The sequence below is a fragment of the Podarcis gaigeae genome (assembly GCF_964106915.1).
Source record: "Podarcis gaigeae genome assembly, chromosome: 1".
Lineage (NCBI taxonomy): Eukaryota > Metazoa > Chordata > Lepidosauria > Squamata > Lacertidae > Podarcis > Podarcis gaigeae.
The window spans coordinates 87,604,298-87,629,763 of record NC_139678.1 but is presented as its reverse complement, the minus strand read 5'-3'; the positions used below and the strand labels follow the sequence as shown (position 1 = coordinate 87,629,763).

At 43.0% G+C, this 25,466-nt stretch overlaps 2 long non-coding RNA genes across 2 annotated transcripts in view; both read left to right on the top strand.

Moving 5' to 3' along the window:
• LOC310825462 overlaps positions 1–25,466 on the top strand; it is a 369,060-nt gene that overhangs the window by 138,289 nt on the left and 205,305 nt on the right. The window lies entirely within an intron of this gene.
• LOC310825197 lies at positions 447–23,862 on the top strand. The gene is made up of 3 exons (XR_014555156.1): positions 447–881; positions 3,186–3,343; positions 23,122–23,862. It is a non-coding gene; the product is annotated as an uncharacterized lncRNA (long non-coding RNA).

The window sequence follows — 25,466 nt, the reverse complement described above, 5'->3', positions numbered from 1 at the left end:
CTCTAAATCTGGAAACAGAACTGATACATATCACAGTCTCCCAAACCATTTTTTTATTCCTTAACAATTTGACAAAAGCTTCAACTGGAGTAGATAACTGGGGTGTGGAGGAGGGGCAGATAAATCTGGAGCAAGATAGAGCCAGGCGCCATCCAGGGTCTGACTTATTTTTTCTTCTGTTGCAATGTCTGCAATATTTTATGGTTTCACAACTTGCAGGCTCTCGGCATGCCAATTACAGACACAGCAATAAGAAATAAGAAATTAGAAAATCTTAGAAAAGGGAACCACATAGTTGATGGACGAGATCTGCAATGAATTTGCAGAGGGATGGTATGATCACAGCGGGTTTTTATTGATTGGTTGATTTATTTAGCAAGTTTGCTTGGCTACAATATAAATACACAAACCTAATACAAACCCAGAACGAATTCAGATTTTAATTTGAATGTTCTAAACATTCTCAGTTATCGATGCTGTCAGATTGATGGATTTTAGTTAGTGGGTATTGCCTAAAATGTTGAATTTGAAAAGCTGATGTTGAACATTTAATTGCCTTAACGCTCACTGACAAATGTAGGCTTACAAGTGGGCCATCTAATCTGCATGGTGAATGATTGTATCAAACAGGGTTGTGGTCAGTGGTGGCTGGTGCCCATTGAGACTAATAGGGTGGAAGGCAGGGTAGATGGAAGTAGTAGAGCCAGAGCCAATGACGGATAGAGGCAACAAATTCTGGGTTTGTCCCACTGAGATCCAGTTCCAAGGGCCTTCTGGTGGTTCCCTCATTGTGAGAAGTGAAGTTGCAGGGAACCAGGCAGAAATACATCTTTGTGGTGGCACCCAGCCTGTGGAACGCCCTCCTGTCAGACATCCAAGAGGTAAACAATTTTATTTTATTTTATTTTATTTTATTTATTTATTGTTATTGTTGTTGTTATTATTATTACACACACTTGAGAACCACTAAGTCTCTTTTGTGGTGTACAGCTTTGCCAGCTTGTCATTACACACACTGTAGCTGACACACTCTTTTGCACTAGCATATTATGGTATTTTTAACCAGCGAATGAACGCACAGACATAGGGACTTTGCTTTTACATCATTGTGGGGGCAGCAATTGCCAAGAAAACAAAAAAGGCTGGCAAAGAAGAGCCATTAGCAATGTTTAGCATGAGGGAAAGGAATGTGGGGGCTCAGGAGGTGATCCATAGGATGAGAATATGTGTGTTAACAGTCAAGCATGCAAGCGCGCCCCTCCCGATTTTAATCTGTGACCTGTCACTATAAAGCATTTTATGCTGGTACGACATAAATCCATGCTGGTGATGACGAGGGACTTTCCACTTTGTTTTGTTTTGTTTTGTTTTGTTTTTAAGTTGGCAAAATTCCTTAGGTGAGTGAACTGTTCTTTAAAGGAGAGACCAAATTCTTTTTCTTGTAGAAGTGAAATGACATGCCAATAACACAAAACCCTACCTCAGTCATAACAAAGAGAAATGCAGCTTCCTGGTTACGTGGGAGCGGCACAATTATGACAAAGGACACACGCGTGTTCTAAAAGCATATCTACAAGTGAAACAAGGGGGCTGGCCCCCTTGACACCTCAGTCCCACAAGTTCAGGGGCAGGGAAATACCTAATTTGGAGCGTTCACATCCAAGCCACACCATCCATAGCTAAGACTGCTAACCAAGCGTCAGGCTCACTAGGCCAAAACCTGAATAGGCACGTAGTACGCCTTTCTGTAAGGGACGTGGGTGGCGCTGTGGGTAAAAGCCTCAGCGCCTAGGGCTTGCCGATCGAAAGGTCGGCGGTTCGAATCCCCGCGGCGGGGTGCGCTCCCGTTGCTCGGTCCCAGCGCCTGCCAACCTAGCAGTTCGAAAGCACCCTCGGGTGCAAGTAGATAAACAGGGACCGCTTTCTAGCGGGAAGGTAAACAGCGTTTCCGTGTGCAGCTCTGGCTCGCCAGATGCAGCTTTGTCATGCTGGCCACGTGACCCGGAAGTGTCTTCAGACAGCGCTGGCCCCCGGCCTCTTGAGTGAGATGGGCGCACAACCCCAGAGTCTGGCAAGACTGGCCTGTACGGGCAGGGGTACCTTTACCTTTACCTTTACCTTACGCCTTTCTGTCCATCCATTCTACCCCCCTACATTTGAGGAGAAACTTCATTTGGGCTGGAATCAGTGCTTACAGGTGTATGGGGTTAATTCTGGAGCAGCTTCCTGATCTCCAGTTTGTGCGTGCTAGCTGTAGTGAGTGACTCAGTAGCTAGGGAAAGACAACCTGCACATGCCAAGAACATTCTCCTTTCCAACTAGCCTGCGGATTCGGAGAAAAAATAGTTCCACTGAATGAGTGATATTGCAGAGACAGATTCTGGAGTCTGATGCCAGCAAACAGCCCATCTGTTGGACAAATCGATTGAGTATTTTATTTGACTAGAATGGTAGTGATTACTCTCCATTTTTCATTCTCCAGCTCATCTGTGCACACCCTATTTCTCATGTTCTCAGGCTGAGCCCCAAATCTGAAAATGAGCTGTACTATGGCCTGCCCAGGACTCTCTCTTTATATCTCTCCCTGCCTCTCCATCTCTGCCATATGTGCGAAAAGTATTGGATGGTTACAAGAACCAAGGGATGCATTTATTTATTTTGAAGTTCCCCTCCAGCTTCCTCTTTCTAAGATGCAATTCTAATCTTCTCTATTCACAACTATGACTCAGATGTTGTATTAGGAGGGTCTGTTGTGTGTATTATTAATGAGGCAGAAGTATTTCGTATTGATTGATTTGAAATCCAGATCTCTGTAAGGGGAGAGAGAAGAGAATTGGGAAAGAAAACAAGGGATGGAGGGAAGGCAGAAAAGAAGGAAAAGAAAGAAAACGTGAAGCTGTTGAGAATAAGATTCATCAGTGGAATTAATGGGAGTAAAAGGGTGCTGTGGGTTAAGATTCCATAGCCATTTATAGATGAATAATAGCTGTTTTCCTGTCAAAAATGTTTAGGGCATGGAGAATGGAACAGCCAAGTTAGGAGGGTTGTATTTCTCAACTTCAGATTAAATTAGAGCTGCTCCAAAACCACATTGCCTTAGAATCGACAGATACACTTGCTTCTTGGGAACACTCAGTGTGAGTCCTGGCAGAGGAAAACCTCTTTTGCTTTGTCCTCAAAAACAGCTGTGTGGGTTTCCTGGACCCTGAATGCATTGGCGACAGCAGCCCAGCTGGTACCAAGGATGGGAAGATCTGGAGGGTGGTGGAGGAGGATGCTTCCCCCCGCCTTACAAATAAATGTCTGGAGAGAAGGCATCTTTAGCTCACGTAGACATTTTCTGGTAAGTGTGCTTTCCATTGCTGCTGAACTGCTTCTCACATCTGCTATGCGTCATGTTTAGAAATATATATGCAAAATCCAGACTCTCCAAGTGTCCCTATTTTCCAGGAATGTCCCTGATTTAGAGGAGCTGCCATGGTTTCTGATTTGATCCTGGAATGTCCCACTTTTCCTTAGGATGTCCCTATTTTCATTGGAGAAATGTTGGAGGGTGTGGAGTTATCTGACCCCCGAGATGTCTGAAGGCAATCCTGTATAGGGAAGGGTTGTTGTTGTTGCTTAAAGTTTAATGTTTTATTATGTTTTTATATACAGTTGCACCTTGGATCCCGAGCGTCTTGCAAGACAAATGTTTTGGCTCCAGAACGCCACAACCCAGAAATGAGTATTACGATTTGTGGACATTCTTTGGACGTCCAATGGCACTTCCGCGGCTTCTGATTGGCTGCAGGAGCTTCCTGCAGCCAATCAGAAGCTGCATCTTGGTTTCTGAATGTTTTGGAAGTCCAACAGACTTCCAGAACAGATTCTGTTCAACTCCCAAGGTACGACTGTATGTTGGGAGCTGCCCAGATTGGCTAGGGCAACCCAGTAAGATGTGTGGGGTATAAATAGTAAAATTATCATTGTGGAATGGGACATTCCTATTTTCATTGGAGAAATGTTGGAGGGTATGAAAATCATTTGTTGCACAAACCAGTATGCTGGTTTCTATTAATGCAGGGAATCCCTTTAAGGCTTGTGTTGCTACCCCATTGCCCAGGAAATGGTTTTTCTTATACTTCAGATGCCTTAGCTGTGGGCTATTGAGCTCAGAACCCCCACACTTAGGACATTGGGATTTTCTCCTCACCTTCTCAGAGGGATCTGGGTTTGCAACAGCTATTATCTGCTTCAAAATCACTTGGTTAAAGGATTTTGCTTACAAAGTATTGGAGATTTGGGCCACCAAAAGTATAGGGCAAGGAGATAGCTGGAGTTTCAGCAGGGTAGGGGTGCCTCAGGTAGTCACCTCTATCTGTCCCTTGGGACTTTCCCTAGGTCACAACTTATCCCCAGGTCAGCTCTGCACATTCTTTGAGGACTTCTGCCAAGTAAGAATGTGTCCTTGAAGTGAGATAATGCCTTTTGCTTCTTTGGATGAAGAGAACTGTGAATAGAAACTTATTATTTTCACAGGACTGGAATGTAGTCTGGAATGTAGCCTACTGTACATAGATGAGAGCCACATCCATTACTCGCCTCCCCTTTGCTGATGGTCCTGCCCATGTCTGCATATGGTCCCATCTACCCCTGGCATGTGGCCTGCTCAATGTTGCCAATGGTGGAATGTGGATCCTGCTATTCTAGTGGCCATGACCTAGTGAAAATGCACCTATGCATTATATTTTAGTAATTTTTTAAATAAATAAATAAATCAGATTTTAAATTTGTGCTAAAATGTTTTGTTTTATTTAACTGCTATTGCAGTTCAATAAATAATTATTTATTTATTATTATATATTATTATATAATATATAATATATATTTATTATTATATATTATATATTATTATTATTACCATTATCATTATTACTATTGACATTTATATAGCACTCATTGGAAGACCACAGAGTTGTTTACAACATGCAGCACAAATGTCATTACATAACCTAATATCTATGGAACATAAAAATCAAACAGTTATATAAATATAAGAGAAGAATTACATAATAAAATGCAGATTCTTGTAATAGCGACAGCATAACAAATAAAGGAGAAGCAAATCAGCAGCAGAGTATCTAAAATATAAAAACTGTATTTGAAAAAAAGTGGTATAGCATAAATGAAAAAATTTATTTTTTAAAGAAACAATGCTGCAAAAATGATGCCATTTCAAAGAGATGGAAGAGCAGTGTAATGAAAATATACGCCTCTGGTTATTGTGTGCTTCTGTTTGATTCCTCCCCCCACCCCCCCACCCAAGGAAGATTTTATTAGATCTCAAAAGAGATGGAAGAACTCTGGGGGGAAACACCATGATTTGAGGATAATGTCACCTTGATTTATTTTTTTTAAAAAGGAATGATCAAAGAATGGTCATTCCAGAATAAGCACCTTGTGGAAGCACACTGAGATTTGCAGTAAAGTTGTAGTACGATAGCTCTTCAACCTCTGTTGAGGATGGGATAAATACTAGGACACTGTTTCCCAGGCCTGTCATTATGAGCATCCTCCAAACAGAATGCTGCTTCTGTTCAGGACTCATATATCAATTTATTCCACAGACCCAAAATGAATCTGTCTCGATACTCATACAGTGTTGTCATCAACACCAGCTGCTAACAGCTCTCCAATGTTCTGACATAAGCACTTTCTGTCAGTACAGTCTGCTTTTTAAATAAACATCAAAAGAACAGAGCTTTTCCCTGAGATGACCCATATCTCCCCCTTACTCCTCTCTGAGCTGGGAGAAATGCTCCACGTGCAGAGAGGAGAATACCCATCTGCTCATGGAACACTTGCCTTTTTGACAACAAAAGAGGAAGCCTCCACTTGCATATATGTCAATACTAAAGCTCGCACTGGGTGCTGAACTGAAGACCTGAGGGACTGCATGCACAAACTCAGACTGTGCAGCATCTCCCAGGTCTGCAGAGAAACCAGCCAAGAATGCTAGAACAGACCAGGTGGTGGTGTGTTCCCTGCACAAGCTTCCAGGTCAGAGCTACTCACTAGTCTAAGCAACTGAGCCCCAGCTATGGAACACCCACCCTAGCCATTCCACTCTTGTAGGGATGTGAGAGAACTTTGATTTGGTTTGCATTTAAGGGTGAATTTACCAAATCCACACTTTCCTAAACAGTAAGTGAGCTGAAACAGCTGTCCTTCAGAATTCACAATCATCCAAATTTTGGGATGCAGCTTCAAAAATGCATATATTGGGGGGCAACTGTGCATAAAAAATGAATATATCAGTTAAAATAACATGCAAAAAATGCATTACATGAGGGGAAATTGCTTGCTAAAATGTGTACATAAGTCAAAATTGCATACAAAAAATGTGTTTACTAGAAGAAATTTGCGCTAAAATGCTGATGAATTTTCATGAAGATTTGTATTTTATTTTAGTCACAAATTGATGTAGAAATACAGAGCACCAAATTTCAGAAATTTGGGAAAATGTGAAACTGAGATAACTGAAGTTGACAGCTCTTTCCATCCCTAGGACTACTTTCAGGGCCACAAGTGGCTAGCCTGTGGTCCTCCAGATGTTGTTGGACTCCAAACCGGCATCACTTTCCACCAGCAGGTTGCAATAGTCAGGGATGATAGGAGTCATAGTTCAGAAGCATCTGGAGGGCTGCAGACCATCCCCAGTTTTAGGCACTGTGTAAAGTTTGGTACTCAATATATAGCAGGAGGGAGTTCCAAAAGGCAGGCACCATCACACTTAATGCTCGATTCAGTGGCAGATTTTGGGGTCTCAAATTTTAGTGACTCCCTGTGTGATGCCAAAATTTGGTGTCTCCCAACTCTCAGCTTCCATTCTATATCATAGCTGCAGGGCCCTCTGAGGCTCAGCCCCCCCAAATCTGCCTCTGACCATTTCTACAATCCTTCTGATGTGATGGCATCTGCACAAGGCCCTTTTCTGCAGAGCGTGGTGATAATGAGGCAAATAAGGAGTGAGAAAACTTATGTAACTCTCCTGCCAGGGGAAGCTGGTAAGATGCACATGTAGTCACTGAGGTTACCAGGGCTTTTGTATCTTAAGATGGATCTGGGGCAATCCCAGAGGAAGTATGATCCCATTCAAAGCTGACAATTGATCAATCATCCAGATTCGAGGACCGCTCTCTAGGAATGCATCAGTCTGAAAGTTTTGGTTACTCTCAGTTCCTCTTTTTTCCACTGAATTTATGTTCATTTATCCACATTTCCACATTTTGTAATTGTTTTCAAGTCCTCATGTGTGAATTTAGTGTGAATTTCTCCTAACACACTAGTTTTTTTTAAATGCAATTTCCCCATATAAACATTTTTGCAGAGCTATTTTCCCCAGTACATTTTGGATGTTATTTTCACAAATATATGCCTTTTGGGGTACACGTTAGCCTCGTACGTCAATTTTTACATAAATTACTTAGCTGGAGAACTGCATTGCAAGATTCGGAGAAGTGTGAATTTGGAAGAATAGCTGTGTTTTGGTTCACGTATTGTTTTGAATTATGTATGTTTGCCTTTAAATGTGAACTGAATTGAATTTTTTTCCCAATCCCTACCACTCACCTACAGCACCTCTATCTTGCAAAATTCAGATTGAGTTTTTTTGGTCCTCATCCAGCCCACCACCGAGTCCAGGCATTGGTCCAAGACTTGTATAGCCTCTCCTGATTCAGATGTTACAGAGAAATTATCTTAATCATAGGCATGTTTCCAAGTAATTATCTTAATCACTGACATGTTTAGGCTGCAGTCCAAAGCATACTTGGGAGCATGTTCTGTTGGATGCAGTGGAAATTACTTCTGAGTAAACATGCATAGGGTTGGACTGAGAGTGGCAATAATATGAAGATTCAGGCTAAAATTCTGTACTCATTTATCTGGGAGTAAGCCCCATTAAACTGATTGATGCTTATGTCTGAGTAGACATATATAGGAGAGCACAGTTAACAAATAATTAACATCAAACACAGAAAACATTAAAAGACAAAGTCAAAGCTAATCAGACTTTATAACCTCATTAAGTGTTAGCTTGTATCTCTACATAGCTGGCTTGTTTTACTCACCTAACTGTGTCAATAATTTTTAATCCTCCATAGGGATCCATTTCTGCTTCACATATTGCATTTTGTTTGTTTGTACCTAAAACATTTTAAGTGCTGAAGAGGCTGAAAAAGTGGAAATTGGAGATCCCCGCAACTACTGCCACTCTATCTCTATCTCTGTCCAGTGAAGTAGCTACTCAGATGGCTTCATCAGACATCCATCTAACTCTGTAATTGACAAAGGCATCTGGAAAGCAGTTTGTAAGGTAGCTACCAAAACAGGTCACAGTATGCACCAGGGAGCCATTCTAAGAAGAAACAGAAATATAGGAGATTTTCTAATAGTCTTGACTTATAGAGATACAGGTATGAATAGCTTCAAAGTATCGCTTTGAAGATATTCACCTCCCTCTCTCTCTCTCTCTCTCTCTCTCTCTGAAAATGAGAGCACCTTGTAGTTTTCTAGAATCTGATTTCCACAGAATTCAGGGAAAGTATAAAACTGCTTTGATGACTTCTGTTGGATTATAATGTCTTTAAAAGTTGGGCTTTTATGGTGAAAATAGGCTGGAGAGTGGCATTATGTGAATGGACTAGATATGTGCTCCATGCTACTTGTTTTCAGATACCTTGCGTGTTCTGGGTAATAGGCCATTCAGAAGACCCAGGCCTAAATCTATGTGTATGTTTATGTATGCTATATCTGTGTATGGTTCAGTATGTGTTGCTACGGTCTTCAACCTGAGAACCAAATGGAATAAAGAATAAAGGATAAAGAATGCTTAGATACAAAACTGAATCCAGTGCAGTGGAGATCACTTTGAAAATGGACAAACTCCTACTTCAGACAATAGGCTAAGACTGATTCAGTAGAAAATATTCTAGAGAACATACTGGGCTTGGATCCTCTTCCAGTATATAGGGGTCTCCTTAGAACACATTGCTGTGGTCTCCCACAAATGGGCCACTGTTCTGGAGATGCTCTCAGAAAGAGGTTCTGACAAGGGTCAATCAACATGACTTAGAAGCTTTCCTTAGAGTAGGAGATATGCATGCTATGGCATGGCACCTTCAAACTATTGGAACCTGTAGCCAGAATCTAAGCTGTGGCTTAACTAAGCCACATTAGTTGCTAAATGTATCACATTACAGAATTGGACAGCAACCCAAATCCAATCAGTAAATAATTGGATTTGGGACATGTTGGGACATGCTTTGGTGGCACATGAAAAAATATATTACATTAGATTACAAAAGGAGGGCAAATTTCTAGCAATTTGGCAAGAATTCCTTGATTTCTATGTAGACTGATGTGAAAATGAAGGTGTTTTCTATAAAGGCACATTGCAGGAACCTGGGTTCTAATCATACATATGAGATGGAAATTCAGTAGCAGCTTTCTTCATTTCATTCATTTTCTTTTTATCATTGTGCCTTCCCTTTTCGTTCTGCCTTCTAGTTCTGTCCTAGTTAACCCCATCCACTCCCCTGGTTAGCTTCTTGCTTGGAAGCTTACATGTATAGGGATAACGCAAGGCAAGGAAGGCGATCAGTTTATGGGTGGATGGGATGAAGGGAAGACATGGTGGCAGCTTTGGGAATTGGGAATTTCCAAAATATATGGCAGATCTATGTCTAATGGGAGATGGACAGACTGTGGATCAGTAAAAATCAGTAAAATCTCAATAAACAAAACAATTGGATCACCAACAGTGATTGCTTTCTGATTTGTTCTGCATGCATAACTGGTGATTTTGGGCAGCTAAAACCTGCATAGATGCTCAAAACTCAAAATAATAGAAGTTTTCTCTTTCATTTTTATCTCTGCATTGTTACCAAAATTGCTGGGATAAGCCTCCAAACTGCTTGTTCAAGGGATGGGAAATTGGCCATGAAGTCTTTTGCTCTCACACAAATCAAGCTCAAGGCTATTAGACCAAAGGGGGGGAGGGAGGGACCACCTGCCAAATGTTCTCTGGAATGATGTGCTGGAATGGTCACTGCTTTTATTACAAACTTTGTTGACGAGAGAAACAAACCTTCTCCAACATAGTTTCCTCCAGATGTTTGAGGATACTGTATAACTTCCATCAGCCCTGGCCAGCATGACCAATGGTTAGGGATTTGGGAATTGTAATGCAAAGCATCTGGAGAGCTCCAGGTTGGGAAAGGCTGGTATAGGCTGTGGATTGGTCTTGAAGGGCACATCTGTGTGACCATTTCCTGCATATTAGCTGAAGCGTAGGAGTTCAAAAGAGATCCTCAGAAGACAGGCACACCTTATTTCTCTCCATTTCTTAACAAGTGGAACTATTCTGTTACTCCATTCTGTTACTCCATTCTGTTAAGGCTGGGAACATTTCAGCCACTCCTCATATATGTCTGAGCTACTTCAAAACTGCCGTACCGCCTCCCACAAAATTTAGTTCTCATGGTTTTCTTTCAAATCCCTAGGCAGTGGAATTGTTCTTCTCCAGCCTTGTGGGACCTGACAAGCTTCCCATTAATTCTCAAATATAGCAGTTAGTTGGGCAAATCTTGGACTGGCTAGCTTTTCCCATTGCTGTCCTTTTCTTCACAGATGCCTATTTGGCCCAGAAAAGCCAAATAATGGGAGGAGGCAGGAGTTCATTTCCACAAATTCCCTCTTTCTCTTGTAGCTCCCTGCACTACCACCCACATTGTTCTGGAGGGCCCCTAACTCCCTGGAACAGATTTTTGGAGTTGCAGAGGGAAGGGGAAATTTTCTAAATCTAAATTAAAACACGCCCCCCCCAACAACCCCTTCTTCTTTCCTTTCAGAAGAGCCTTCCCTGGAACAAGTAGAAGAACAGCATTAGATACAACTCACTATCTCCTTTAGGATTCCACAGGTTCTGGCCTGCTGATCTGAATTTGTTCAGGTGATCTTTTTGACAGGCTCCTATGTTAGCATGACCTGTGCTTTTGGTCCACAAATTTGCTTTCTAGTTGAATGAATAAAAGAACTGTCCTGAAGACCAAAAAATTAGTTATGCTATGCTTTTTCAGTTCATGCCATGATTTGAGGGTCATCCAGCCATTATTTGAACCTTTGAGGGTTCCCAGTACCCAAGCCTTTGATCACACAGAAGTCCATTACCAGAACTTGGCCAGATTTTGACTTCAAAAGTTGGCTTTAGTATCTTGTTGTCAAATATTTAAGGGGAAGTTTCCTGATTAGATCGCGTTCATTTCCTGATCTTACAAATCACATCCTTCTTTTGTCTGTTGTAAAGAGGCACTTAAGTCTCTGGGCAGGCTTTTGTGGCATTTTTTTCATTCCTGTTTAAATAATCTCCAGGCTGGGCTACTGCAATGAATTCTCATGGGGCTACCCTTAAAATGCCTTGAAACTTTGACTAGAGCGAAGGTCAAAATCTATACTTCCGAAATGGGTTGCCATACATCCAGATTTTCCTGAACATTTCAGCAATTTCTGCCCGGACACTATTTCTGATGGCCGAATCCTGGCTATGTCTGGGAAATTCCGGATGTATAGCAACATATTCATTCAGTGTTATTCAGTCTGCACTGGTTACATACCCTCCAATTGTCCTCAGATGAAAATTGGGATATTTTATGCATCATGGATGGCGGCTAACAGATTGAGGTTGAATCCTGACAAGACAGAAGTACTGTTTCTGGGGGACAGGAGGCGGGCAGGTGTGGAGGATTCCCTGGTCCTGAATGGGGTAACTGTGCCCCTGAAGGACCAGGTGCGCAGCCTGGGAGTCATTTTGGACTCACAGCTGTCCATGGAGGCACAGGTCAAATCTGTGTCCAGGGCAGCTGTTTACCAGCTCCATCTGGTACGTAGGCTGAGACCCTATCTGCCTGCGGACTGTCTCGCCAGAGTGGTGCATGCTCTGGTTATCTCCCGCTTGGACTACTGCAATGCACTCTACGTGGGGCTACCTTTGAAGGTGACTCGGAAACTACAACTAATCCAGAATGCGGCAGCTAGACTGGTGACTGGGAGCGGCCGCCGAGACCATATAACACCGGTCTTGAAAGACCTACATTGGCTCCCAGTATGTTTCCGAGCACAATTCAAAGTGTTGGTGCTGACCTTTAAAGCCCTAAACGGCCTCGGTCCAGTATACCTGAAGGAGCGTCTCCTCCCCCATCATTCTGCCCGGACGCTGAGGTCCAGCGCCGAGGGCCTTCTGGCGGTTCCCTCATTGCGAGATGCAAAGCTACAGGGAACCAGGCAGAGGGCCTTCTCGGTAGTGGCGCCCACCCTGTGGAACGCCCTTCCAGCAGATGTCAAAGCAATAAACAACTACCTGACATTCAGAAGACATCTTAAGGCAGCCCTGTTCAGGGAAGTTTTTAACGTGTGATATTTTACTGTATTTTTGGTTTTTATGGAAGCCGCCCAGAGTGGCTGGGGAGGCCCAGCCAGATGGGCGGGGTATAAATAATAAATTATTATTATTATTATTATTATTATTATTATTATTATTATTATTATTATTAATGAGTTTTTAGGAAGCATGATAACTTCGAAAAACCCTTATTGTTGTGATTGTGTAGGTTTTTGATGTGGGGTTTACCAATGTTTATTTGGGGGCCCAGGGACATAGAGACTTTTGAGTTCAGTGATACATAAACTTTCCCTTTTTTAGTGTTTCAAACTTAGGAATGTGTAAGCGACTTCAACATCCTGGTGTGGTAATGAATCCTGGATTGATCAGTTGTACAGACACTCCTGCCAAGCATCCCCCTCCCAGCTGTCCTGGGACTTGTCTTCACCAAGATGCACAAAATGGGGAGACTCACATCAGATTTCAGAAGGTGGCACCAATTTAGCTCATGAGAGAAATCAAAGCCTTTTCTCTATCCACGTGAGAAGCCAGGCAGGAAGGGGGTTTGGAGGGAGGTGTTTTTGCTCTGGAGGACCCCTCCCCGTCTCTGCAAATCCCCTTCCTCTCTAGGAATCTAGTCCAGATCACTTTAAGCCGTAGAGAGCGAGCGAGCGAGAGCCAAGCTGCAGGATCAGATCTCTTTGCATTTCTCTCCAAGCAGGAGCCAGACGGGAAACACCACACAGGTGGTGATGGCTCAGTGACACTTCAGGTTCCCAAATGAAACTGGGAATGGTAGGTGAGGCAGCAATGCAAAGAAACCGAGTAGGGACCTAAGAGGTTTGGACACAGAGCAGACCCTCCCCATTGTGCATGATGCTGCTGAGCAGCTCATAAGAGTGTGGAAATAAGAATCCCAAATAGCTTGCTGCTTCTCTCTTTCCTTGGCCTGGAGATGGAAGGAGCAATGAATGAAAAGGCAAAGAAAGATTTGAGGTTTGTTGAGGGGGGAAGATTCAGGACTCTGCATGACAAAGTGAGAAGCCCTGGTGGCTTAAGGGTTTTTGTGATAGTCCTGGCATTTGCTGGGCAGTGGGAGACTATGTGGTTACTTGTTCCTGAGCTGAGTTTATTGTGCTGGTTCTTAACATGTAGAGCCTTCCACAGCTTGGAAACTGGGTAGGCTAAGGCTTGTCTTTTCTGGTATGTCCCTCCAACAATTCAATCCATTCAATGTATGAGGTGCTGCTCTGCCCCCCCCCCCAATAAAATACAGTCAGTTGCTGTGATAAGCAGGGCCATTTCAGTTCAGGTGGCAGCTTAACAGAATGCTCTCCTTAGAAAAGCCCACCTGCCTCCAACTGACCAAGACTAGGCAGGGTTTGGGGGGGGAAGGGGTGTTGATAGATTATCAGTTTTATTGTCTTTCTTGTTGCTGTTGATGGGGCCATGCTATTTACCTTCTATTTACCTCTGTGATACTGTTATGCCCATTTCCCTGCTTTGTTGAGCTGCTTTGTTCTGTTATGTTGCCTATTGCTTTATTGGATCTGGTTGTTTCAATATGTATTTTGTTGGCCACTTTGATTTCTTTTGCAGAAAAAGTAATATATGCATACAAAAATAAAAATAAAAATATCAAATAGATATCCCGCCCCTGCTCAGGAGGCCTAATTTGCCAGAAGGAGAGTCTTACACTTGTAGATGTCACAAAGGCCGGCTGCCCTTACTGAAACTCCAGAACATTCTTCCCCAGCTGTTTGCCTTAGTCTTCACTCCCACCCCTATAAGGGCTATCATGTTTCTACCTACCTGCCCACCATCAGAATTGGAACAATGCACTGTCCCTTCCATGCTCATGTCATGCAAGATATGATCATATGAGGCTTGTGGGAATGCTTGTGGAAAACTCTGTGAGCCCAGGTGAAGGTTTGTGGGCTGTGCAACAGTGTGGGATGGCTTCTGTGACTCCAGCCAGCTCCTCTATTGTGTGCCTGTGGGAATTCGTAACAGACAAAATCATTTGTTTATCTTGCTTGCTAAGATAGGAGCTTGGAGTTGTGGCTATATGTTGCCTGACTGAGACATCAGCAGGGGTAGACACACTCATCAGAGATAACGCAACATTCAGTTCGTCAGAAAGACAAGGAAGGTGTGGAACCACAAAAGAGACTTTCTCAGAACAGAGATTGGTTTTGGCTTCCAAGTTGGGAAAGAGGAATGGGGGAAAATGTAACTAGAAGCTTGCACATTTCTTTCTCCAAAGGGGCATGCTGCTTCACAGGACTAGGTTACTAGTTTGCAGATTCCAGATTCTTGTTAATCAATTCTCTTCTGCTGGCAACTCATCCCTATGCAGAATTTATAATATGGATTGGCCAGAAACTAACACAATTATATTCTAAGTGGTTCCGAAAGTGTAGAAATCTCCTTTGAAATATCTTGTCTCATATTCTTGCAGAGGTTCTGCCAAGCTTTTCCCCCCTACAGATGGGCAGTGTTCAAGTTCCTTCTGATTCCATAGGGTGAATAGACATGGGAAGAAATGCAAGGGCTAGAATTTGGTTGGCATTTGCTGTAGAAACTGCAGTATTAATTTCAGATCATTCACAGGATTATATATCTGATGAACTCTGTAGGATGCTGTGGCTTGAAAAGCACATCAGCTGCAAAACAGGTGAAATCCACTTCAAATATTCATTGCTCTTTAAGTTAAAAATTCATTTGAGGCAGATGTAGTTGGTGAGGGTAATTGGTCTGAAAATCTGGATGTATAAACTGAAGCCCTTTAATCAGGAAATTCCCTTTAGAATCCAAACAAAAGATTGACATCAATAAAAATTCCCCGCGTCACTCCAGGCAGTTTCCTACAATCGCTTTTGTTAAAGCTTCAATCCCTTTGCAACAAGGAGTGGTGGTGGAGGAGGAGAAGAGCTAATATTTGTAGCTATGATTAAGATTGTTGTTTTAAAAGCACATACACAGCTGTACTTGTGGACGGCTTTCCACAGCTGTATACAGTGGGTCAGATACCACCTAATAGGTCCATTTTGCACTCCCAAACTAATTCCATGCAAAAAAGGTTAAACCTATAAGCTGAATGCTGCTGCACGTCTCTAGGTTCCAAGCCCTTCCTTTCTCCGGGAATTGGGACTGATTATTAGGATGACGCAGACAGCAGCAGAAGAAAAGGAGAACAACCAGCCATTGAGATGTGCCTCACCTAATTACCTTCAAAACAGTGTTTCCTAGCTCTGGAAGAATGCAAATCCTTGGAAAGGGTGCAACCTCAGACGTATCCCTTTCCCCGAAAAAGAAGGGGAACATTTGAATACACCTGTGGATTTTGATTTCATTCTGATAATAGCACTGTTCGCATTTTCCTTTTGACACATGCGGAAGGACATATTTGCTTTAGAGAAACTAGTGTTCCCTAGAGGAGATATTGGCTGTTTGGCCAGCAATCAACACCACCTCATTCCTGGGACAAATGCTGCATGTACCGAGCGCTCTGCGTTGGGTGCACAGGAAACAGATTACAGCTTTGCAGAGGGAGTCGTGTTGGCCGAGGAACACGGTGTCAACCTTGACAAATCAACGTTACAAAAGGAGAGGTGATTGTAGTCCCCTCGGGTTACATATATTTTAATCTGTGGACAAAGGTAGTTAATTTCAATAGCACATTTAGCCTGTAAATTATTCTTTCTTGTCATTTCTTTCTTTTCTTTTTGGTAAAAATACATGTAGACTAAACATAATCCATACGTCTTGGATTGACTTAACTGTTTCTCCATGCTGAGAAAACAGAGCTTTTGGATCGTTTATAGCCATGCTGTGCACTGCTCTGGATGGCTGACTTTGCAAAACTTTTCCTGCTGTGGCTGGTGACACCAGATTGCAAAAGGAGGGTGTTTCACTCCTACCAGGATGTGCGTAACCACTGTTTAGCTTTCAGGAGAGCTATGCCTCTGCATATGATGCTCAGTGGGCTTTCAAAGTGTATACTGTTTCTGGGAAACCCTGGTGTTCCTTGGAAGTTTTACCAGGGTGGAGGCAGGATGTGTGCTCTTTAATAAGATCCATAATGGCAGACAAGCTTCTCTGAAAGGCACTTTAGCAGCAAACGTTTCTTGAAACATGCACTGAAAGGAAATGCTGATTGGGTCCTATTCAGCGCAGTGATGAGGCCTCACACAGGCTTGGTCACCATGCCCAATGAGCTGAGGGTATCTCCTAGAATATCCCAGTGGTTCATCAGCGTACAAGTCTATGGGCTTCTCCACACTAACCTTGCCTCCACTCTTTCCAGGCCCTGTTCGTGCCTGAAAGCTCCATGCCCAAGCATCTCCTCCTCTTTCTTTCTTATTTTGCTCTGGAGCTTTCCTCATGAAAATCATTCTTTAAAGCTCAATCAGAACAAATGCCAATCCATAGGAAACCCACGTTGACATTTGCTCTGACTGAGTGCTAAAAGGTAGGTTTTTGCAGGGAAAGCTTGGTGGCTTGGATATGGAGATTTTAAGCACAGACCAGTGCTTGGAAAAAGCAAAGCAAAAGTAGATACCACCTTAGTGCAGGAATGTTGGATGGGGCAGGGGATGAGTATATTATTATTATTATTATTATTATTATTATTATTATTATTATTAAAATTTGCATAGGCTTGCCTAGTTAAAATTCCCTCGTGTGCTAAGGGTGGTGTTGAACTAATGCATCTTGTCAGAGCAAGGACTTCTGCATGCACGATGGGGACTTTCCTCCCTCTCCTTACACATGGTTTTTAAACTAATAATTTTATTATTTTATCCTATTTGTAAACCATTTTGAAGTTCTATTGCAATCCAGCGCACTATGACCTTTTGAAATAAATACATAAAATAAAATAAATTCGACATTATTTATAAGCTGCTGAAATTTATTCAAAGTAATTTAAAATAGTACTGAGTTATTAATGGGGTTAATTAGATCCTTTCACAAATTTTGCCTATATTACACTTTATGGTATTTGTGTTATTATGTCAGTGCACTTAACTGTATATGGTTAATTGGCATTAACCATTAACCACTAGGTTAATTGGCATTAACCTAGAACTGATTTGAATAAGGAAATATGAATAGGGAATGATATTGGGAAATTACTAATAGTATGATCAGTTTGTTTAGTATTGACTGTACAGATATTATCAGTCCCTTTGTACATGAAGGCTGAGGTGGGTGAGGGAAGGCTTGGGAATGTTTCAGTATTAATTTAGTTTGATCCCACCCACCACACCATCTTCAATTATGAAAGATCTTGGATTAATGTGTATCCCCCCTACAAAGTGTGAAAAGTAATGATTTTTGAGAATGCTGGGTGCATATAAAAATAAACAGAATTCCTCTGGACACAGAGAAATTGTATTGTCTAGCATTATAGGGAAAGATAAAGGTTAACAAGGGAATACAACTTCTAAAATTTACTCGTGGTGCTACATTCATATAGGAATGTTCAGGGGGAGGGGAAATCATCTCGAGTCACAGATTCTCAAGTTGTCATGTGGAAATCTTTATAACAAACTATATTTGCCAAAATTCAGCTTTCACCATTCTAGATTCTGAGCTGGGGATGTATTTTAGCATTTGGAATATGTGCAGATTCAAATTTTACTGACAGGCCAGATGTTCCTGGATATTATATATATAATGCTATATAGATATCCAGGCACTATATATGGCAGGAACTTTGAGTCCTGTACTCATATATTTGGCTTATTTTTCTATATACTGGGTGGAACAGAAGGAAATCTGGGCACTAGAGAAGAGTTGGATTTCCCTCTATTTTCAGATTTCAAATTCCCATGAGGGAAAAAATAATCACAGCTCAGCATCTGAATTTGCTCAGTTTTAAATACATATCCAATTCTGTTTGAGATGCAACATCTTGCTTTTCCTACACTGGGCTTGTCTTCTACTGGGCTGCCTGAGATATTCCTAGAAGTAGCCAATTCCAAAGCCACTTAGGATTCATCAGCTTACATCCACTACAGTGTACTTTGCACCTGGTTGCTAATATATATTATATGGGTTGTAGAGTTCTGACAACTTGGCTTGGAGTCTCTGTCCTTTTGTCCCTTAGATATGCTTCAAGCCTAACCCCTCTCCACCCCAGCTTCAAATTTCCAGATGGTTGTGAAAAATACGACGTGACAAATACAGTCGCAGGACTCCCCTTTAAAACTCGGCAACATGTTGAGAACAGTCGCTCAAGTTAATCAGCTTCAGCTCTTTCAAAGAACACCCCTTGAATAGCTGTGTACCAAGAAAGTAACATACTATGGATAATGCTAATCCTAATTCTGGTTGAAATTTTGATGAAATCTGGCATTCTGCTGTTATTTTATTTATTTGTTAACTTAAATCAGGTGGAGAAACTATTTCAGTCTGAAGGCCACATATCCTCGTGGGCAACTTTCCAGGGTCTGCATGCCAGTGGTGGGATGGGCCAGAGGCAAAAAGTGGGATGGGCAACCAATATGACCCCCAGCTTTGTACGGTCGGCTGCTCTGAAGCCATACAAATGCCAGAGGTTTCTATTCTACACATGCACAAGTGCATACCCCTCAGCTGTCCTGATTAAATCAGGACATCCCATTTTGGGGGGCCGTGCTCTCACACGGATCATGTGACTCACAGGGGAGCATGGCCTGGAAGATGGGCATCCCAGTTTCCCGCTGCAACAAGTTGGAGGGTATGCAAGTGGGTTACATAGTGAGCCAGTGTGGTGTAGTGGTTAAGAGCGGTAGTCTCGTAATCTGGGGAACCGGGTTCGTGTCTCCGCTCCTCCACATGCAGCTGCTGGGTGACCTTGGGCTAGTCACACTTCTCTGAAGTCTCTCAGCCCCACTCACCTCACAGAGTGTTTGCTGTGGGGGAGGAAGGGAAAGGAGAATGTTAGCCGCTTTGAGACTCCTTAAAGGGAGTGAAAGGTGGGATATCAAATCCAAACTACTCTTCTTCTTCTTCTTCTTCTTCTTCTTCTTCTTCTTCTTCTTCTTCTCCTCCTCCTCCTCCTCCTCCTCCTCCTCCTCCTCCTCCTCCTCCTCCTCCTCCTAGTGGGTTGGTGCCATGGAGTTGCCCCTCCAGCCAGCAGCATCATTGCCTTTTACCCGAATGATGCAATGGGAATGCACCAATGGGAATGCTGGGTCGGCTTGGACCATGTGCCTGTGCTCCTCCAACCTTCCTGCTGCACTGTCCAGGTAAGCAGCAGTGATGCTGTGGTCAGGAAGGTGTTTCCGCAGCACCATCAAACCACAACAGCAGGTCTGGCACACATACCTCCACCTGGGCAAGCATTATGACATTATCAGAGTTGAAGGGTGCATTTCTACCAGGCAAACGTCATGGAGCAGGGCCACTGAGAGGCATGGCCTGAGGAAGATTCTGAAGGCCAGATGGAGAGGTTGGAAGATGGCGTTCGGCCACTAGGTCTGAGATTTCCCCACCTGAGATTTGTACCTAACATAGATGTTAAAAGTTCATCCCCAGCTTTCCAGTCCAATGAGTCTCATGGTGACTTCCAAGCAAGAGAGTACACACTCCCCACTCCAAGTTATGTATGCCCATCACCTGCAGTGGTACCACCTGCTATTGCACTTTGACCAGCTCATTCTGCTCCATGTCTAGACCAAATTACCAAATGATGAAAATTTATACATCAACAAAACCTGAGGGACCTTGCATGGAGGTGGAGATAGGGAAGGGTGAAAACTAAGCATCAATATTTCTTGATTAAAAACTGGTTTTCCTTTCTTTTCTCCTGTGAGCAGCATTATAAGTTGCAAAGTAAAACTGAAGTACTGGGTGAGTGCTGATGGGTTGAGTTGTTGTCGTCCGCCATCCCAATTTCTTTTTTAAAGCATTACATGGGCAATTCAGTGTTCTTAATTTGTAGGTGATGTTTGTGTTTCTGCTGATCTGGGCTCAGCTTGGAATGATTTTTTTTTAATAAAGCCCATTCATTCCCTGGGTTTTTGGCTTGGCAGTCTCCAGTCTGTGCTGTCAACTGGATCATCTGAGCTTGGGAACAAGCTAAAGTTCCCAGGACCTGGGCTGGCAGAGGCTAAGTGTGTAGCCGAGAAGCTGTGTTCAAGTCCCCTGAGGAAGGAAGATGGCTGGGCTGTGGAGCTCCTTGGGACTAGGGGATTCGTAGCATCTCGTTAGTATCGGCTCCCTGGGGACTCATTTGTCTGCTCTGCCTGGCGGGGAGATAGCGTGAGAGGATGACTCCACAGGGGGACAAGGGCAAAGAAATAGGGCAGCAGAGATCAGTCTGGAGACGCCAGGGGTTTGTGCCAGATGATGGGAGATAAAACACTTGGGAAGCAAATTAGGGAAACTAAATAACTGAGTAGCAGCCCCTGGTATAACCCTTTCGATCCTGCTTGTTTCAACTCTCCTTTGTTTCATGCATATCTCCAGCCCTGATTGCAGGGATGGGGAACCTGTGGCCCTTCAAACGTTGTTGGACTCCCATCACACCCAACCACTGGCCATGCTGACTGAGGCTGATGGGAGTTGGAGTCCAACCAAATCTAGAAAGATACAGATTCCCCACCCCAGCCTTATTAGCAGGTGCAGTCACATTATTAGCATAACTGTGAGAGAGTAGCATGCCCTGCCCTATGTGTGGTGTATGTAGTTGAGGCTGGGACCCCCAGTCATGGACAACACATTCTTATCTTTATGGAAAGAGAGTAGGTGCCAAACCATACATGTTTCAAAATTGTATTGTATGGCTTTCCCCCCTGAATTGTACTATGTCAAGTTGCAGGTGGCAGTTATCACGTTCAAATGCTTTTTCCCTGGAGCAGATGGCAAGATGTCCTTTAATTCATATAGAAAATAAGCATGAAAAAAAAAACAACCCAGCCATTCTAGCTTTCTATGAGCAAATATTTAGTGGGTAGGATATTAAAAATGTGGCTTGCATTAAAAACGTTCCGGTCCAGCAAATATTCACCACATGATCCTGCTACATCAGCTGTAGAAATAACAGAAAGGTGTTAGCAGTGCAGAAGGAAGAATGGCAGGAGATAGCTGTTCCCCAGATCCCAAAAAGTGCAGGCTTAGGAGTTGTCTCCATTTTGGAAAATCCATCTTTTAGACAAAAGCAGGGGTGCCAACGAATAAAATATTGAGGGGGGGCAGGTAAGCCCCATCTCACATTATTCATCACATGATGCGGAGCACAGACATCATTTGAATGGCAATGCCCATCAACATTACCCCTCAAATATTTTATTTGGGTGGTGGTGGTGAAGGTCCCTCAGCCCCAAGGAGTCAGCTCCTATGAACAAAACCAAGAACTGACTTCTCGCCTGGTGGGAAAGAACCATTTGTCTTTGTACTTCACATACATTTATTTCCTCCCAAATGAAGTTCTAAAATGCTTTTTTTATGCTTGTTGTTGACCATGCTTGTGGTTGGTAGGCCAAAGGTCCTGCAGGCATGCCTATGAATGCTTTGGTGGTGGATGGTAAGAATACTGTTTCTGAATTGAGGCCACCCCCTCTTTGTGTGTCCAGAGAGCATAGGTTTACTGCAGATGTGATGCAGCCACCCAAGAAAAACCACCCTGCCCCACGACTTGGGGAAATGTGGGTGGCTCTTTCGTTGCAATTGCCTGACTTTCTTGTGACTCACAAGGCCAGCTGGAGCCTCTCCACCTAGTCACCACCAGTACTTGGTACCATCTTCCCAGTCTTAGGAACATTGCTGAGCTGTTGGGTTTCAGCCAGGCATAGAAATGCTTCAGCATGGTGGCTCATTCAAAGTCAATATTAAAAGCCATTGGTTGTACGTGGTGTAACCCACTTCTTCCTTTCCAAAGTTAATTTGGTTTCTTTCTGGAATATCAGACCCAATGTCTTGTGGCATTCCTTCAGAACATCCAGTTCTAAGAAAGAAAAAAGGGGGCTTGGATGCATTTTCTTTCCATCATGCGGAGCTGCTGTTCTAAGGTCAGATGTTTACGGGCAAATGGAGGCTTGAAAAAAAGTGGAAAGGGCTTCAAAAAACAACAGCTCCAAAAGTGCTGCTCTTTGGCGCCAGCAGTTCAGACCAACATCCCCTTCAACTCCTGCTAGCTATGGCAAGTCCCCTTTCTGCAGCACGTTGGTCTCTCTCTGTTTTTGTTTATCGAGACCACAATTACAAGCCCAGCCTCCGACCTCAGGCCGCTTGAGACAGCTGAAGCCAGCAGGCAGAGTCTTCCCTGAAACCTGGGAACGCTGACGGCAGTAACTCCATTCCTAATCAGAACATCTCAAAACATTTGGGCTATTCGGTGGCAAAGCCTGAAACATGGGCTCGGTTCCTGAGGAATGTGCGTGCAGGAAATTCTTTAACGGGGGGCAGGAATTGTTAGCAGGAGCACAAGGTGACGAGCCAGATGTGAGCAGGGTGGAAGGCTTCTCCGACTTCCACTGGGCTACACGAAGGAGTGAATTTGTTTTGCGGTTTCAGCAGTCATGCTAAAACTTTCACAGAATTCCATCTGCTTAGCCCAGTAATTACCAGCCGATACTTCCAAGTAGAAGTCTTCTTCTTTGCTGTCACTCTTTTCTTTTTTCTTTTTTCTCTTTTCTTTTCTTTTCTTTTCTTTTCTTTTCTTTTCTTTTCTTTTCTTTTCTTTTCTTTTCTTTTCTTTTCTTTTACAGCTGCCGCCTATCCAAGCTGTGCTGGCATTCAGTACATTGAAGGGATTTATCCTCTACAAGAAAATTGCAAGTCTCCACTTACAGAAGAGTATAATGGTGCAATGACATCAATTTGCTGAAATGCGGCACAGGGCTTGACTCTCCCACTGCTCAAATTGTGTGGAGAATTGGGATGAGCCGAAAAGGCTCATAGTATAACCTTCTGCTTCATGGCAGAACCATTGGTACACACATTTATGTTTGTAGACAAGTAGATTAAACCTGGGGCAGGGGACCAGTGTAAAAGTCCATGGTTCTGCTGTTGGATGTAGACATGGAATATAGAGAGCTGCCGCATATGAAGTCTAACCAGTGATCCACCCATCTCAGTATTGACTGGACTGACCGGAAACAACTCTCCATGCTTTTAGGCAGGGTCCTACTTGGACATGCAGGAGATGGAACCTGAGACCTTCTGCATGCAAGGCAGCTGCCCTACCTCTGAACTGTGGCCCTTCTGGCTAAGAGAAAGACAAGAGAAGGAAAAAAGGATTATATATTTTGAGAGCATGTGAATAAATCCCATGTGGCCTGAAACATTGGGGGGTGGGGTTTACAGTGGCTACCCCACCTCACCCTCCATGTATAGTGATACCTTGGTTCTCAAACTTAATCTGTTCCAGGAGTCCATTTGACTCCCGAAACCGTTCGAAAACCAAGGCGCAATTTCTGATTGGCTGCAGGAGCTTCTTGCACTCAAGTGGAAGCCGCGGAAGCCATATCAGATGTTCGGCTTCTGAAAAAACGAGTGCAAAACCGGAACACTCATTTCCATGTTTGCGGCATTCGGGAGCCAAACCATTTGAGTACCAAGGTACCACTGTACAGTCTTTTTTCTTATGTATCTCTGGAAGGAAATATTGGCAGGATAATCCCACTTCATTCTCAGAATCCATATTGGTTCTATTTTGCAATTTAGGTTTTAGGTTTTATTCTGTTCATAATTCAAGTTTCAAATGCTTGAAGAATTCTGGGCTCATACTCCCCCCCCCCCCCATTTCTGGAAGCGCTGCCAATGTTCATAACTCACCTCGCTTTTAACAACTCACAGCCTGTCAGGGCCCTGCCCATTGCAAGCTGCTTTTATACATTCTGGGGGAAAATCGGTGGCAGTAATTCAGGAGCTTAATTGATGAAGATAATTCAGCGAAATCTCTATTTTTGTAACAGGATCTAGGATATATATTTCTGTCTCAATACAGCATTTTTCACATTATTTTTGGAAGGCCTCACAGGATCTATAACCATAAGTGCTTCAAATGAGGAGTAAATCTGTACTCCTTTTTCAGGTTCATTTAAATCCATTCCATCAGTACTGGCTTCAAAGGGACATAAATCTCCTCCATTGTGCCACACAATCTCCCTGTGTCGACAGCCGACATCAATTTGTAATTGTTAATGATGGAGTTGGCACTAGAACTGGCAGCCACCCAAGAATTTGGAACACTTTATCTTTTCTTCAGGTTTCATAAAATAACATTAAATAATTGGGGGGTAATCAATTCAGAAAGAAAAGTTAGCTACACCTGGTTCTCATAGAACACTGGGGAAAGCTGGAACCCGCCAATTAAAAGCAATGAAATTCAGCCTGGCTTAGAAACATCCATTCATCTTCAAGGTAAGAATTCCATAAAAACGTTTTTGGCGTCTTTAACATTTGCACTGGAAAGTCAAAGCATCCAAACCCACCAAACTGGACCAATTTCCATTGCACCATTGCTAATAATTTCTTTTTAGCATGCAGAGAATTTAACAGTCATTTGTTTAGACAACAACATTGTGAAGTTAGTTAAATGGACAGAGAGTGACTTATTCAAAGCCATTAAGGGAGATTTTAGACCTGGGATGGGTAATCTTTTTGGCTCCATAGGCCGAATTCTTATCATGTTCTGCCACATGCCCAAATTTGACAGATGAGTAGGGGAGCCCACCTGTCAATAATTTGATGTCATTATGATGCCACACTATTGACAGGTGGGCAGCCGTGCCCATCTGTCAAAGTCCTTTATGCTCCGATCTCAAAAGGGAAGTGGGAGGAGGCTTGCAAAAACATTTGTGAGTCTTCCCCTGGTCCTTAAAAGGAAAGGGAGGAGACTCACTAAGGCTTTTCTTACTCTTCTCTTTTAAGGCTCTCAGACTGAAAGCTTAAAAGGGAGGAGGGAAGAGGCTTGCAAAAACCTTTGCAAGTCTCACCCACTTCCCATTTAAGTCCCTGATCTCTCTCTGATCTTAAACCAGGAGGGTGAAGAGTCACAAAGGTGTGCAAAAGTCTTTGTGCATCTCCCCCTTCCCTGGAAAAAAATCAC